Below are 14,493 nucleotides of genomic sequence, written 5' to 3'. Positions count from 1 at the left end.
AAGTGTCAAAGAAGATTCAGCAAAGAAGATTGCAGTGGTTTGGTCATGTCATGCGGAGAGAGGAGGAGGATCATGTGTGTCGAAGGGTCATGGACATGGAGGTGGTTGGGAGGAGGAGGAGGAGGAGGAGGAGGAGGGGAAGGCCAAGATTCAGATGGAAAGATAACGTAGCAAATGACATGCGGGAAAAAGGGTTAAGAGAATAGGATACGCAAGACAGAAGAAGATGGAGAAGGCTTACACGGAACAGCGACCCCATATAGAGATGGGTAAATGCTGAAGACAAAGTAGAAGATGATTTTGACTGATATGAATAAAGTTTGTTTCCTATTATTATAATCATTTTAGCATCATTTTAATGGGAACATTTAGGACTTATGGCAGTATCTTTAAATAGAAAAAAATACCAAAATCAAAATGAACTGAAATAACTTGAAAACAAAAAGTATATACACTCTAAAAAAAATTATTTACCATAAATTAAAGGTGTATATATTTGTGCCTGAGCACAACTACAATAAAATGCCGTTCCACTGGCATATGGTTTATTGCTATTTATGTCAGTCATTGCGCCATAAAGATTATTGATGCCATTTTTTATAGTACGGGTACACTATAGGTCGATATTAAAAATGTTTCATTTTTGATACCGGTCACTGTTTTCATTAACAATAAGGGGTCAATGCAAAGAATCAGTTTTAAGAAGCACTGAGCTTTTGTAAAGTAATTTATATAATGTACCTGATGTACTATAAAGGCGATGTAATTGCAAATTTATTGAAATATTTCCGTCGTTTTTGACGGTAGAGGTACACTAGTGACAATATTAAAATCAGCATGATAATAATAGTAATAATAAAAATAATAATAATGACTCGGATATGAACAAGGAAGTGTAAAAACCATAAAGCCAGTGTTTTGAATTAACAATAACAACGAAATGTAGTAAATATATAATAAAAAAATAAAATGGATAAGGAACTTGTATCCGATGATTTCAACTTAACGGCCACAACTTAAAAGTTATTATCAGTTATATCAGTTCATTCTTTGCAAACTGACCTACTTTTTTTCCTAAGGCAGACAAATAAACCAATCAATCCCTGAGTAACAACACAGTCCCATTTTCATATCTGAGTACTTTTAGTTTTCTGTAAAAGAAAACTACTGAGATTGCAATTTGTCTGTCCGTCCGCAGTTTTTCTGTCCGCCCTCAGATCTCAAAAACTACTGAGGCGAGAGGGCTGCAAATTGGTATGTTGATCATCCACCCTCCAATCATCATACATACCAAATTGCAGGCCTCTAGCCTTAGTAGTTTTTATTTGATTTAAGGTTAAAGTTAGTCACGATCGTGCGTCTGGCACCGCTATACGTGCCAACAACACAGGCCACCACCGGGCCGTGGCTGAAAGTTTCATGGGCCGCAGCCGAGAGTTTCATACGCCGTACAAAAAACTCGATTGCGCCGAAGAAATGTATTTATTGTTCTGACTCGAAGACAACCACTGCCTTTCCAATATTTACCCAAGAAAGATCTGTAAAGTAAAAACTACGAAAACGAAACTAAAATAACATATTTTAGAATTCACTTTTCATTTGGTTTAGTGCCAAATATTCTATTCCCATTCCAATCGCTTTTCAGCTTTAAAGAGAAATTTTGTTACTTTTTCTAAGTTCCCACTCCACCCCGCCCTTATTATGGGTATGGGGTAGAGTTGGGGGATGGGGGGGATACACCTCAGTATTCTACTGCACTTTGGTCACTCAAACCTGTCCCACCTTAACGCATCCTATTAACTAAAGCCTTTTATGTATGTAATTAGCCGCAAGCTGTTTTCATGACTGCCCTTTACAATAATTTTAGTGTTAATTAAGTATTGAGTATACTTAAAAAATACCTGAACGGATCTACTAGAATTACGTGAATAGTAAACATTAATTTCCTCCGAGCGTTATTCCTCCCCCACTTACTACCTTCAGCAAACATCAATGAAGGTGGAATTAACGAACGGCAGAAGTGCAAAATTCTGAGGCAACTAAAGCTGGAAAATACACAAAAACAACTTGGTTTGGGCCAATCATATGTTCTCATTAGTGTCACGTGACCATCTCCATGGCAACAAGGGGACTCGGGCCACGCCTATTGCTCATCAATCTCAACATAGCAGGGAATAATTTGGGCAACGGGGCTGGACGGTGGTGTTCAACCTATGGTCAATGAGGGGACCTCAACCTCTAACGAAACATTCAGCAAAGGAACGAAAGGAAAGTAAACACCTTTCGATGGTGAGGCGAAACTAAAGAGATTAAAAACAAAAGGGCGCGGTGCATAAAGGTCGCTGTCGTAACTCGCGGAGCGCTGCGTGGAAGTGATTTATGATGTTTATACTGATTTAGGAGGCAGTAAAGGGTCGCTGGACATTGCGAAAAGGGTTCAATGATTACATAACACGGAAAAGACGGCTCGTCTTCCTAATGTACAATGCTATCTGATAATCTAGTAATGCTACAGTAAAGACACCGAAACGAGCATAATTAGTCAAATTATGATGATTCATTATAAGGTCACCAAGCAGAATTTAAATGGAATTCCTTTCTTGAGTAATGACAAAGTCGCTTCCTCGAAACAGAAAGGTGAAACGATACAAGAACAACGAGAAATGCAGAGATTTCGATTTAAAAGTAAATGAAGCGAAAGCGTGGCATAACTGGTCAACTCTCGAGTTTGAAACTTTCACAAGTTTTCGTATGATAAAAAAATTTGACTCAATAACTGTAACTGCATGCAATACACAAGAATTAATGTACGCACACATACACTTTACGCACTACGAAAATAGGAATACATCAAAATACGTTCATAAAAGCACACTTTACAGCATAGAGCATATTTGATTACACACATACTTTGCAGTTCACAACATACAATAACTTTTCGAAAAACGCTTACGAACTGATCTCAATAACTCCAGGACTAAAAGGTTCTACCACAATTTGATGTGATCAGTTCAGGGGTTAATTACATTCAATTTACAAGGGGGGGCGGGAGATACCTGATGAATCGCTTCACACAGGTGGGGCTAGAATTACCTGGTCGAGGCCAACCCATTTTTCATTAAGATATGTCCTGATTACTCCCGTCTGTCATTTATTCTTTTCCCACTACCACATCGGCGACCGACAATAATCATCAGTGCCTAACTCACTGCTTAGGTCAACAAAGGTATAAGAATAGATCTTGTTGGAAAGAGAGAGAGAGAGAGAGAGAGAGAGAGAGAGAGAGAGAGAGAGAGAGAGAGCGCGCATCATGCATAATATTGTCTAGCCTTATTCCGTGGCGTTCAAGCCCTTGGTTTCATCACGAAATACTTTTTCTTGTAAACAAATGAAAAGCAGGATGCGTGATGGTCTGTGCTTGGTGCCGTGACTGCGGATTTTCGGTGTTTGCTCAGTTTGCTTTACCCAAATGAAAGACCATGCTTGCCCAGTCGAACCACTTCCGTCTGCGTTGGAAAAAGACAGAGCAATATTGTTGTTTTTACACTACTGCAAGTGCGACGGCTATCAAAGAAACTATTCTGTAGGCATGTCATATGCAAAAAATATTTTTCCATTGCTTCTGAATCAAATAACTAATTATGAATAAAATGCTCCAGAAAATTAAATAATTATTCAACGGAGGCACTCTGTTTTTGCCTCACTGCAAAACATACCTGAAAAAATGAAAGAGTAAAATAAAGGAAACGGACATTGCGGAATGAAATAAATTCATTTTTTCACGATAATGAAATAACTGAATGAAAAATAGTTTTATTCAAAACTTTGAACTGAACGTTTTGAATCTTACTTGATATGAAGCCTAATACACCTGAAGAAAAAAGACGAGGAAAGGTCTGAAGAAAAAAAAGAGGTTCAATGTTTTATCACGAACACGAAAGAAACGAATGGGCGAGACCAACATCGAAACACGGTTCTTTTCCAATGCATACAAATAACACGAAAAAAAAGAGAGGATTGGAGACGACACCACTTTCTCTTCGTGTAACCAAGTCGGCCAAATCTAATCTCAATGTTACACCACTTTCTATACCCACCTACACCAGCATAACATGACTGCACGATTTATCATGTCCAAATCTGAAAGGTGAAAATGAGAGAGAGAGAGAGAGAGAGAGAGAGAGAGAATACGTTACTGTGCCTTACATTTTCAGTCATTTTCGGATGATCTTCTCACTAAATTTACCTTCTTAAAGTCAGAAGCCAATGTGATGGGGCAACCTAATTACCCCGTCCTGTTTAGGCCCGAAGAAAGTTATGAAGAAGGAAGGACAAACAGGGAGCAAGGAGCTTAACCTCTTAGATTAAAATAGGTCTCACTTTTTCAAGGAAATGTAAAGTCTAAGTAAAATAATGAGATCATAAATCATTTCCTGATATTTGCATATCGCCTACTGGTAGCCAATGTCGTCCTGAGCAAGATAATGTTCAGCTCGTGAATGAAGAGATCAATGCCATTGCTCATATTGCTACAGTAACTTGAATATTGTATATTGTTGTGCCAAACATTAAATTTATAAAAATGATTTGTCTTAGAATTATCTGGCAAATAAATAATATGATTTATTCATTAAAACCAAGAAATGAACAGCTCTTTCTCTCAGCATATCGTGAACAGAGGTTCGATCTAAAAGGTGTCGATACGACCAAGAGTAATAAACCAAGATAAAAAATATACATAAGTCAATCAGTAAATAACACATGCTTATGCTTCCCTTCATTTAATACACACACACACATGTATGCATGCATGTATGTGTGTGTGTGTGTGTATATATATATATATATATATATATATATATATATATATATATATATATATATATACATATATATATATTATATCCAACTGTCACTGAGAGAACATGAAGGGAACCATATTCACGAAAGTACCAAATCACCCAAACTTGGAAGGAAGATCCGAAACTAATTTAGAAGTGAAAGAGCGATATCTAAGTAAAAACACACACACACACCCGAAAGAAAAAGAAGCAAAAACCAAGTCGTGCATATTGTCCCGTATGAAGCCTCACAGCGATATTGTCTCTTATCAAAAAATTCGAACGAAACGACCAAATTAAATCACGCTACCTGGGATCACGCGAACAAGGCCAAGACGGCCATCTAATTAACCTGGCCAAAATCTGAGCGTCCACGTAGTTGGAAAGTTCTTTGATTCCAATAAATCTACACGTCTTCCTTGTCTTTACGGGATGCTCTGAGGAGCAACAACACAAATAACAACAACGACCTCCTTTTCCTGTGGTATTGAGCTTCACTGCTTCCCCGTTCATGAAATAGCAAGCTTTGTCTTGTCCCTCTCCCCTGAACGCTTAAGATAATCCCTGCATCTAATCCGATTCTTTCCTTGACTGGATCGCGTAAAAGGACAGTTGCATGTTATGTTGACGTATTTAGCCACTGAAAATTTGGAGAATTTTATTTTCTCCTATCTTACAAGTCACCGGAATGTGAAGACTGACCCCAAGCAATAAGTTATTTAATAAACAAGTCCAACAATCATGACTTAGCAAAGAACGCACAAACAAACACAATTCATATTTAAGAATCCCTTGACAAACAGGGATCAAGTCTTCCATGATCAGCAATGGGCCTTTGTCACATGACAAAACAGCCTTAAAGAAAACCGTCTCCCGCACAAAAATGATCTTTTATTATTTCATTTTATAAATATTTTTGCTGTTGAAACTTCTATCTTTTAAATCAGATTGGCCAGAGTAACTTCAGCACCATTTTACATGTTTCTAAATCATTTTAGCGGGCACCTGCATCGGATAACCCTTCACTAATGACTGACTAACTGATAAAAATTGGCATTAGAAAGACTAAGGTCACTGACATCAAAAAAAAAAATTTCCGTAAAAATGGAAAATTTTGTTAGAATTATCTTGAAATATGCACTCAATCTTTCAAACCTTACTTTCATTTAACCATACAATTATTAATGATTAAATATGCAATGCATAAGGGGGGTTTAGTGTTTTTTTTTTTTTTTTAGGAGGTGGCAAGAATGATGAAAAGATTTTTGGTTAAGGGGATTAGGTTCAAGGAAGGAAATGTCTATGTGTAACGATAATAAAATAAGGAATGTTGTCTCCCACAAAGGTGATTAAGATAACGATATCGAAAAAATAACATTAATTGTCACGAACCGTCACGTATCGCTCCTTTGTACGCGAGCATTACATTTCAGACTTTGCCGCCGGCTCACAAAATAAGCTATGTTATAATAATAATAATAATAATAATAATAATAATAATAATAATAATAATAATAATAATAATAATAATAATAATAATAATGACTGTTGTGGAAGTTTTACAACACAGGGAGTTCATCAACGATGAAGCAGTTTAAAGCATAAATGCAGCACTGACTGCTGTAGTTTTATTTTTTTTTTCTCTCTAAAACCCCTCCCCACACCCTGTTAGAAAATGTGGCTTATGGTTGAAAATAATGACAACCCAAACAGGTTTACTGGTGTGTGTAATGATAATTACAATGTATAGGATTTCACCTTGTCTTAAATGTAAACTAAAGAATATGTAAATAAGAGGTTCTATAATTAAGAAAAATGTTTTTTTGTAATAAGAAAGTTATGAGAAGAAATTAAATGTTCATTAGCGTATTGCTACAACAATATCCAAGAACTCTTACAAGAAATAAGGTGGAGCTCGAACCTTGATGTGACTGCATTTTGCGCTGTCAAAATCTGTAATCCTCTGTATGAGGTCGTCGCAAAACAATACGCAACAGAACAAAGTTTTCCGGAATCTTAAAAAAAAAAAAATAATGCGAGACATTTACTTTCAAACAAGCATCTCCTGTTGTTTATAACGCACATTAATAAAGGTGTGATAACTGAAAGCTTGTAAGCGAAGTGTGAAAATTCAACAGATTTTTTTTTTTTACAGAAATTCATTAGTTTGTTTAATTGTTTATCTGTATTTGATATAATGCCTGTAATTTAATATAATTTTTCTTATAAGATTTTTGGGCTTTTTCACATGTGGATATTTTGAAGAATCTTGCTTTGAGAAGTCGGCATAGTTGGGTTGATACAAGATTGATGAACAGGTTTGAAGAATAAGGTAACCTGGGTGTATGGTAAGCAACAGGTTTGAAAGGTTTCAATGGTAAGGTACCAGCTTTTAATGGCAAGGCAATGGGTCTGAGTAGCAAGTCAACAGGTTTGAGAGGTTTCAATCGTAAGGTACCAGATTTTAATGGCAAGGCAATGGTCCTGAGTGGCAAGTCAAGGTTTAAAAGGTTTCAATAAGGTACCAGCTTTTAATGGCAAGGCAAGGTAATGGGCCTGAGTGGCAAGTCAACAGGTTTGAGAGGTTTCAATGGTAGGGTACCAGATTTTAATGGCAAGGTAATGGGCCTGAGTGGCAAGTCAAGGTTTGAAAGGTTTCAATGGTAAGATACCAGGTTTTAATGACAAGGAAAGACAGTAGGTACCAGATTTTAATGGTAAGGCAATGTGCCGGAGAGGCAAGTCAACAAACTTAAAAGGTTCAGTGGTAAGGTTCCAGGTTTTAATGACAAGGAAAGGCAATGGGTCTGAGTGACAAGTCAACAGGTTTGAAAGGTTTCAATGGTAAGGTACCAGATTTTAATGGCAAGGCAATGGGTCTGAATGGCAAGTCAACAGGTTTCTACGTTATCTCAATAAGGACAATCTTCAGTAATAAAATTCGAAATTTTTATGGTGTTTAAATTCCTGTTACTGTCAAGTTCGGTGTTAATTATTTTAATGAATGAATGATCTTATTAAGAGCCTTAATTTCCTTCCCATCTTTTTAAATATTCTTGTCTTTGATTTTTAATATTTTTAGCAGAATTTCAGCTTATGTTCTCTTTATTTTATCATTCTTGTTCATATTTTTGCCTGATAATATACAATCATAATGCATAAATTTCTTTCGTTTTCTTTACTTATCTTTTCCTAATGATCCTTGTTTACTTATTTTCTTCCCATTTAAAAGTAATTCTATATACTTTAATTTTTTCTCTTTAGCTGATGCAGAGAAACAAACCTGCTACATATATAATAAGAGGAGCTCTAAAAAATTTCTGTAGACCTGCTCCACCAGCTGACAATAAAGAAGTGATCATTCGAAAACTCATCAATACCTAATATTAATGTTCATATGGAATTATGTTCTGTGATACTACCCAGTACACACACAAAAGATTGCGCGGGCACACACACACACACACACACACACACACACACACACACACACACACACACACACACACACACACACACACACATATATATATATATATATATATATATATATATATATATATATATATATATATATATATATATATTACACGAATGCATACAGAAGAGACAGTAATCTAAAAAAGGATCTATGCACATACTTTCGTTTGTTCGAGGATTAAGCTCCAGTCATATATCCTAGGTACACATTTCAGCTAATTAATCACGTTCCTCAATTATCATTAACGAAAATACATCTCTATCCATAAATCACGCTCGACAGTTATATTTACCGAGGGAATATGCGGCCAACCTCGAGAGACCCTCCGGAAATTTATAGACTAAAAGCTAATCATTTAATCACTTGGCCCAGAATGAGACAAAATGACGTAGTTCGGGAACTCTCCAAGGTAAATCCCCTCGCTCTTAAGTATCACGTTCTCCTTAATTGATAGGCGAGGGTTTAAGGAAAAATTAAGATATTTATGTGATCATTTCACTGGCGCCTTTGCTCCGGATAACATACGTTCCACTTTTTTTTTTTTTTGCATGTTTTTCTGACATAGCAAAGGTCAGTGGGGATGGACGGACTAATGCTTTATTCTATCCCACACCCCAAATAGATAAGGAAATCGGAAGAAGGAAGGAAGAGATTGGCCCAGAAAAGGTTATTAAACTCAAGGAAGACAGAAGTAGGAATAGAATGTCAAAGGTTCGTAGGTACAGTAAGCATGAAGCATATATGCTAAAGTTCTTCCAATTTAACCATCATTCTCTCTTTCTCTCTCTCTCTCTCTCTCTCTCTCTCTCTCTGTCTGTCTGTCTGTCTGTCTCTCTCTCTCTCTCTCTCTCTCTCTCTCCACATAAATCAGGCCAAGCAAGGTCAAGAAATACGTAGGAAAAAGTCCAGAACCAACCGTTCAAACTTTATTCAAAATAAGTTCGATATTATATTGACAAACAGTTTATATAGGATTACATAATTCTCATGATTATAGATATAAAAACCTTACCACCGCATCCATGTGCTGTGTCCATAACCATATAAAAGGGTTTACCAAATAATCTTCACATCCAGCCGTAATGCCCCTCTAAAGCAATGACATACGAAATGTGGATACATAAACAGAAATGCACAAGCACAGGTCTCCAAAACGGACTGAGAATAAAGTGAATGTTGCTAATTCTGGAAAAAAAAGTTACATAGACTCTTCGCACTAAGATAGAATTCAGGATAACGAAATATAAAATATGAGGTATAACCTACATGAGAGAGACGTCATATAGGAAGGAACCAGAGAAGAATCATACATTCAACAAATCATTTTGTTTTTACATTCTCATCACTCTTCCGTTCTCTATTTCATAATCTAACATTATGAAAAAGTGAAATAAAGATAAACATAAGCAATGACCATTCGCTAATGACATGTCTGAAAGTTTAAACACAGAATAAGCCTAGACAATAATGAAGGCCAGCAGTCCTTCCTATTGCCATAACATTTTTACCTTGCGATCTATTTCACTCACAACGTCCATATCAAAGAGGACTATATCACAATGAAATGATATCATAATGAAATTCGTTCTATCCGTCATTATGGAAAACCCTTGATTATGGTAAATTTAAAAAAAAATAGGGTATTTTCAATCACCACTCACTTTTTGGTAATGAACTCTTCTCTGCATCTCCACATTCAGTAATTTATTTACTGATATGTATGTATACAAATTTAATCCGAAAACCAAAATCTATATGAAAACAATGTGCTACGATAAATAATCACACGACAGGCAAACGGAGAGAGAGAGAGAGAGAGAGAGAGAGAGAGAGAGAGAGAGAGAGAGAGAGAGAGAGAGAGAGTATTGAACGAGAAGTGAAGGGTCAGAATGAGTGTTGGTGACGAAGGCACCCTTAATGCCTCCACCTCCAACTGCCTCCCTCTCACGCACTTCAAACATTACTCGCAGTCCCAAAGGGCTGTGCCACTGCCTTATGAGCCTGCATAAATATAAGCCATGGTCACGAATGACTCCTAATTTTGGGACACCCCCACCACCCCAAACTCTCGCCGTCTTCTGCCATGTTCTCTCTCCCCTCTCTCCCTCCGGCAGCTACTTCCCCTCCCCCGTCACACCTCCCGGTCTCCCCAGTGCCCTCCTCTACTGCCTTCCGCTTACTTAGTACACTTGCCTAGTTCGTGCCTTGGGTTTAGTGGCCCTAGGACACCGCCCCCTCCAAATTCTTCCCCTCTCTATACCCTACCCCTCTTCTACCACCTCCCCTCTCTCATCGCCCCTCCACCTCTAAAAGTACACTTTCCAGGTTCATGCTTGGGTTTTACTGCTCAAACCTTAAGCTCATCATGATACAGCACAAAGTTTCTATATATATCTATATTTTTACCCACAATTGATCGTGCGACAGTGAGAATTTACCCGAGTGCAGCAATGGATTACTGCCAAGGACGCATACCACAGTCTTTCTACGATGGACATGTCTCCGATATAAAAAGGAAATTCTTTTCATTATCAAAACCCATATTACGTAAGAAGAATCTTAAGCTTAATCATCTTAGTAACTATTCTTCAATATCTTAGTTGGCATGAAAACCATTCGTGAAACAATTTAGGGGCCCAAATTCAGTAAAAATCAGAGGTTTGTATAAGTAAGATAAGTAAGGTGTCTACAGATAAGTTCAGCATCCCGCTGGCCGAATAACTCATAGGGTGCCCCGACCATATCCCTTGAACTGTCCTAAGTCAACATCACTTACAACCTGACTTAAATACAACAACCAAAAATAACAGACTGCAGCAAATCTTTGATGAAAAATAATATTCAGATAAACTACTGTGCGAAATGAAACTCCCATACAGAAATCACAGAATCACAGATTCTATCAAATTCTGTTTTATGTTATTTTGATTGAAAGTTCTTATTCCTTCCTTTTTAGACTTCTTTGATCACATATGGACATTCCACTAAGTTAAAAGCGTCTAATAATAAGTATTTGTCCTTCACCACATTAATATATATTTATATATAAATGTGTATAATGTGTTAATGTGAATGAATAATATTGCTTATTACTGAACGATTTTAACACACAAATACGCACGCGCAGCACACACACACACACACACACACACACACACATATATATATATATATATATATATATATATATATATATATATATATATATATATATATATATATATATATATATATATATATGTGTGTGTGTGTGTGTGTGTGTGTGTGTGTGTTTGTGTGATAACTGATTTCGCAACATGCAATTATCAATCTCAGCTAGGGAAGAATACAATTTATCCAGATGGGTTGTATACCATGCACATACTCACACAGTTGAGGGGAATAATAATAATAATAATAATAATAATAATAATAATAATAATAATAATAATAATAATAATACTCAGAGTGATAACATTCATGAGAAGCATATACTATCAGAAATGTTCACACATAATATTCACACATGATTTCCGCACAAATCTTGAATGACATGCAATGGATGAATAGCATACACGTTTGTTACACACTAGACAATAATAGTGGTAAGAATGATACTGATATTATTAATCAATTCTACCTGTTTATCTTTACACACATCTGAGATTTTATTTGGTCACTTGGAGAGTTTTACATCAATCATTTGGGATCCCACAGAGGGACGGCCTGAATGTTAGTACAGAATTTGAAAAAGAGGTAAAACAAGCACGACAGCTGATTTGACAATTTACAACACATTCGGTGACTGAGGTGAAAAAGATAGTTGGCGAGCGTGAAGGTCATTTGACAACGTCAATATGCGGTACAAGGACATAACAACATTCCTACGATGGGAAGAAATATCAGGTTAACACATTTAATGATCCCTAAGAGAAATTATCATAATAAAATACCACTGAGGGACGCCAGTGTAAAGGGGTTCGAGGACTCTCTTCTGAATTTGTTAGAAAGAGAACAATTCCATTCTGGGACTATCCCGACTACTGTGATAGAGACAGCTGAAGTCTTAACTCACAATCTTCGCAAAAGAGATGTCTTGATCACAGTCATGTACTAGGATGCTTATGGCCAAAATATGAGAAAGCGGGGTCTGATTCTTCCCCAGCGAAACTGATACAATTTTCCACCAGAAGTAACATATAAATATTCTGCAAGAGAGCATGAGCCCCAATGAAAATAACAACCCGTAGCCAGAGGGAATTATAGGCCTAGGCATGGTCTAAGAAAGACCATGGGCCTAGGCGTGACCTCGGAGTTCATTGGCTGTCGAACTTAGGTCAACCTGACAGCCGGTAAGATCAGAGCTTTCCGTAACAGGTTTTGATTCTGAAGATTTATATGTGCATTTTTATGTACTTTTATTGGACCACATTCAAGAACTTGTAATTCTAATAACTGTGTATGTTGTGGTCAATAAACTTCTGTCTATCTGCCTTTGTTTTATCATAGGTTATGTGGATGACACTTTCCTTGTGTTTAAGGAACTATCACAGGTGGATATGTTTTATGAATATTTCAATTCTCGTCACCCTAACATTTCTTTTACTTGTGAGACAGGACAATAAGTTGTCATTTTTTGATGTTCAGATATACAGAAATAACGGCAAATTTAAAACTGTTTACAGGAAAAGTACATTTACTGGCTTGTCGATTAAATTACCCCAGTTTTTCTCCAAATTTGTATAAATTTAATTCAAAATATGTACTATGATACACAGAGCTTACAATGTTTGTTTCGATTTTAAACTTATTCAAAAAGACATGGTTTTCCTCCACAATTATCTTACTGAAAACTCTTATCCCTTATTTGTATTTCACAAAACTCTGAAAAATTTCTTAAATGAGACGTTTTGTCCCAGACCGGTGTACAGTACTGCTAGTAAAGATGTAAAGTACATTAAATTACCTTACCTTGGTCATAGTAGCTATATGGTTCGAAAAAAGTTACAAGAAATACTTAAGCATAGCTTTCCTAAAATTAGGTTCCAATTTGTTATACTAACCGTTTCGCTATTAGACCACTATTGAGGGAGACACATACTCTTCCCGTGGACCTTAATTCGAATGGTATCGTTTACTTGTTCGCAGTGTGGGATCCAGTTCTCGCTGGCTCAGACGCAGAGTCTTGGAACACAGGTCTTTCTGTTAGAACCAGGTTTCCTCTTTCAAAACCACCCTTTTCAGCCATAAGCGAACACAGTTCGGCACTATAACCTCCTTTCACCGACCTGGATTTTCAAGTCCCGTCTTTTTGTTCTTATAGACTGGACCTTCTAATATCATTGCCACTGGTTAATATATTAAGAGGTTGAAACCGGAACTGAACAACTCGTCCAGGTATTCATCTAACTCTCGTGTGATTTCATAGTAGGTACGCAAATGGTCGTTAGACATTTTAATTTGTATGGTAGTTTGTTTACATTTTATTTATCTTTATGTCTAAGTGCTTTTTTTTATTATTTTCTTATTTTTGAGATTCATTTTTAGTTTTTATTTGCTCTTCCTTTTATGTTTTGTTAGTTTTTTACCTAAGGTTTTAGTAAGACAATTAATTTTATTGTAAATTCAGTGATTCTCACCCTTGTGTGTGTATATATATATATATATATATATATATATATATATATATATATATATATATGTGTGTGTGTGTGTGTGTGTATAACAACTAAAAAATGCGCCGATGTTTCTTCAGCGCAGTCGAGTTTTCTGTACATCGTACTGGCCACCGAAAATTGATCTATCTTTCGATGGTCTCGGTAGAATGCTGTATGAGCCGCGGCCCATGAACTTTAACCACGCCTGGTGGTGGCCTGGCTTATATAGCTGCCTGACGCACGACTATGGCTAACTTCAACCTTAAACAAAATAAAAACTACTGAGACTAGAGGGCTGCAATTTGGTATGTTTGATGACTGGAGGGTGGATGATCAACATACCAATTTGCAGCCCTCTAGCCTCAGTAGTTTTTAAGATCTGAGGGTGGACAGAAAAAGTGCGGAAGGACAGACAAAGCCAGCACAAAGTTTCTTTTCAGATAGCTAAAAATGGTTGTATGTATGTATGTATGTACATATGTATGTGTGTGTGTATGTTCCAACATAACTCTGAAATCCATTGAGCAATTTCAAC

Source organism: Macrobrachium rosenbergii, chromosome 49, assembly GCF_040412425.1.
Source record: "Macrobrachium rosenbergii isolate ZJJX-2024 chromosome 49, ASM4041242v1, whole genome shotgun sequence".
Taxonomy (NCBI): Eukaryota; Metazoa; Arthropoda; class Malacostraca; order Decapoda; family Palaemonidae; genus Macrobrachium; species Macrobrachium rosenbergii.
This window is presented reverse-complemented; position numbering follows the sequence as displayed.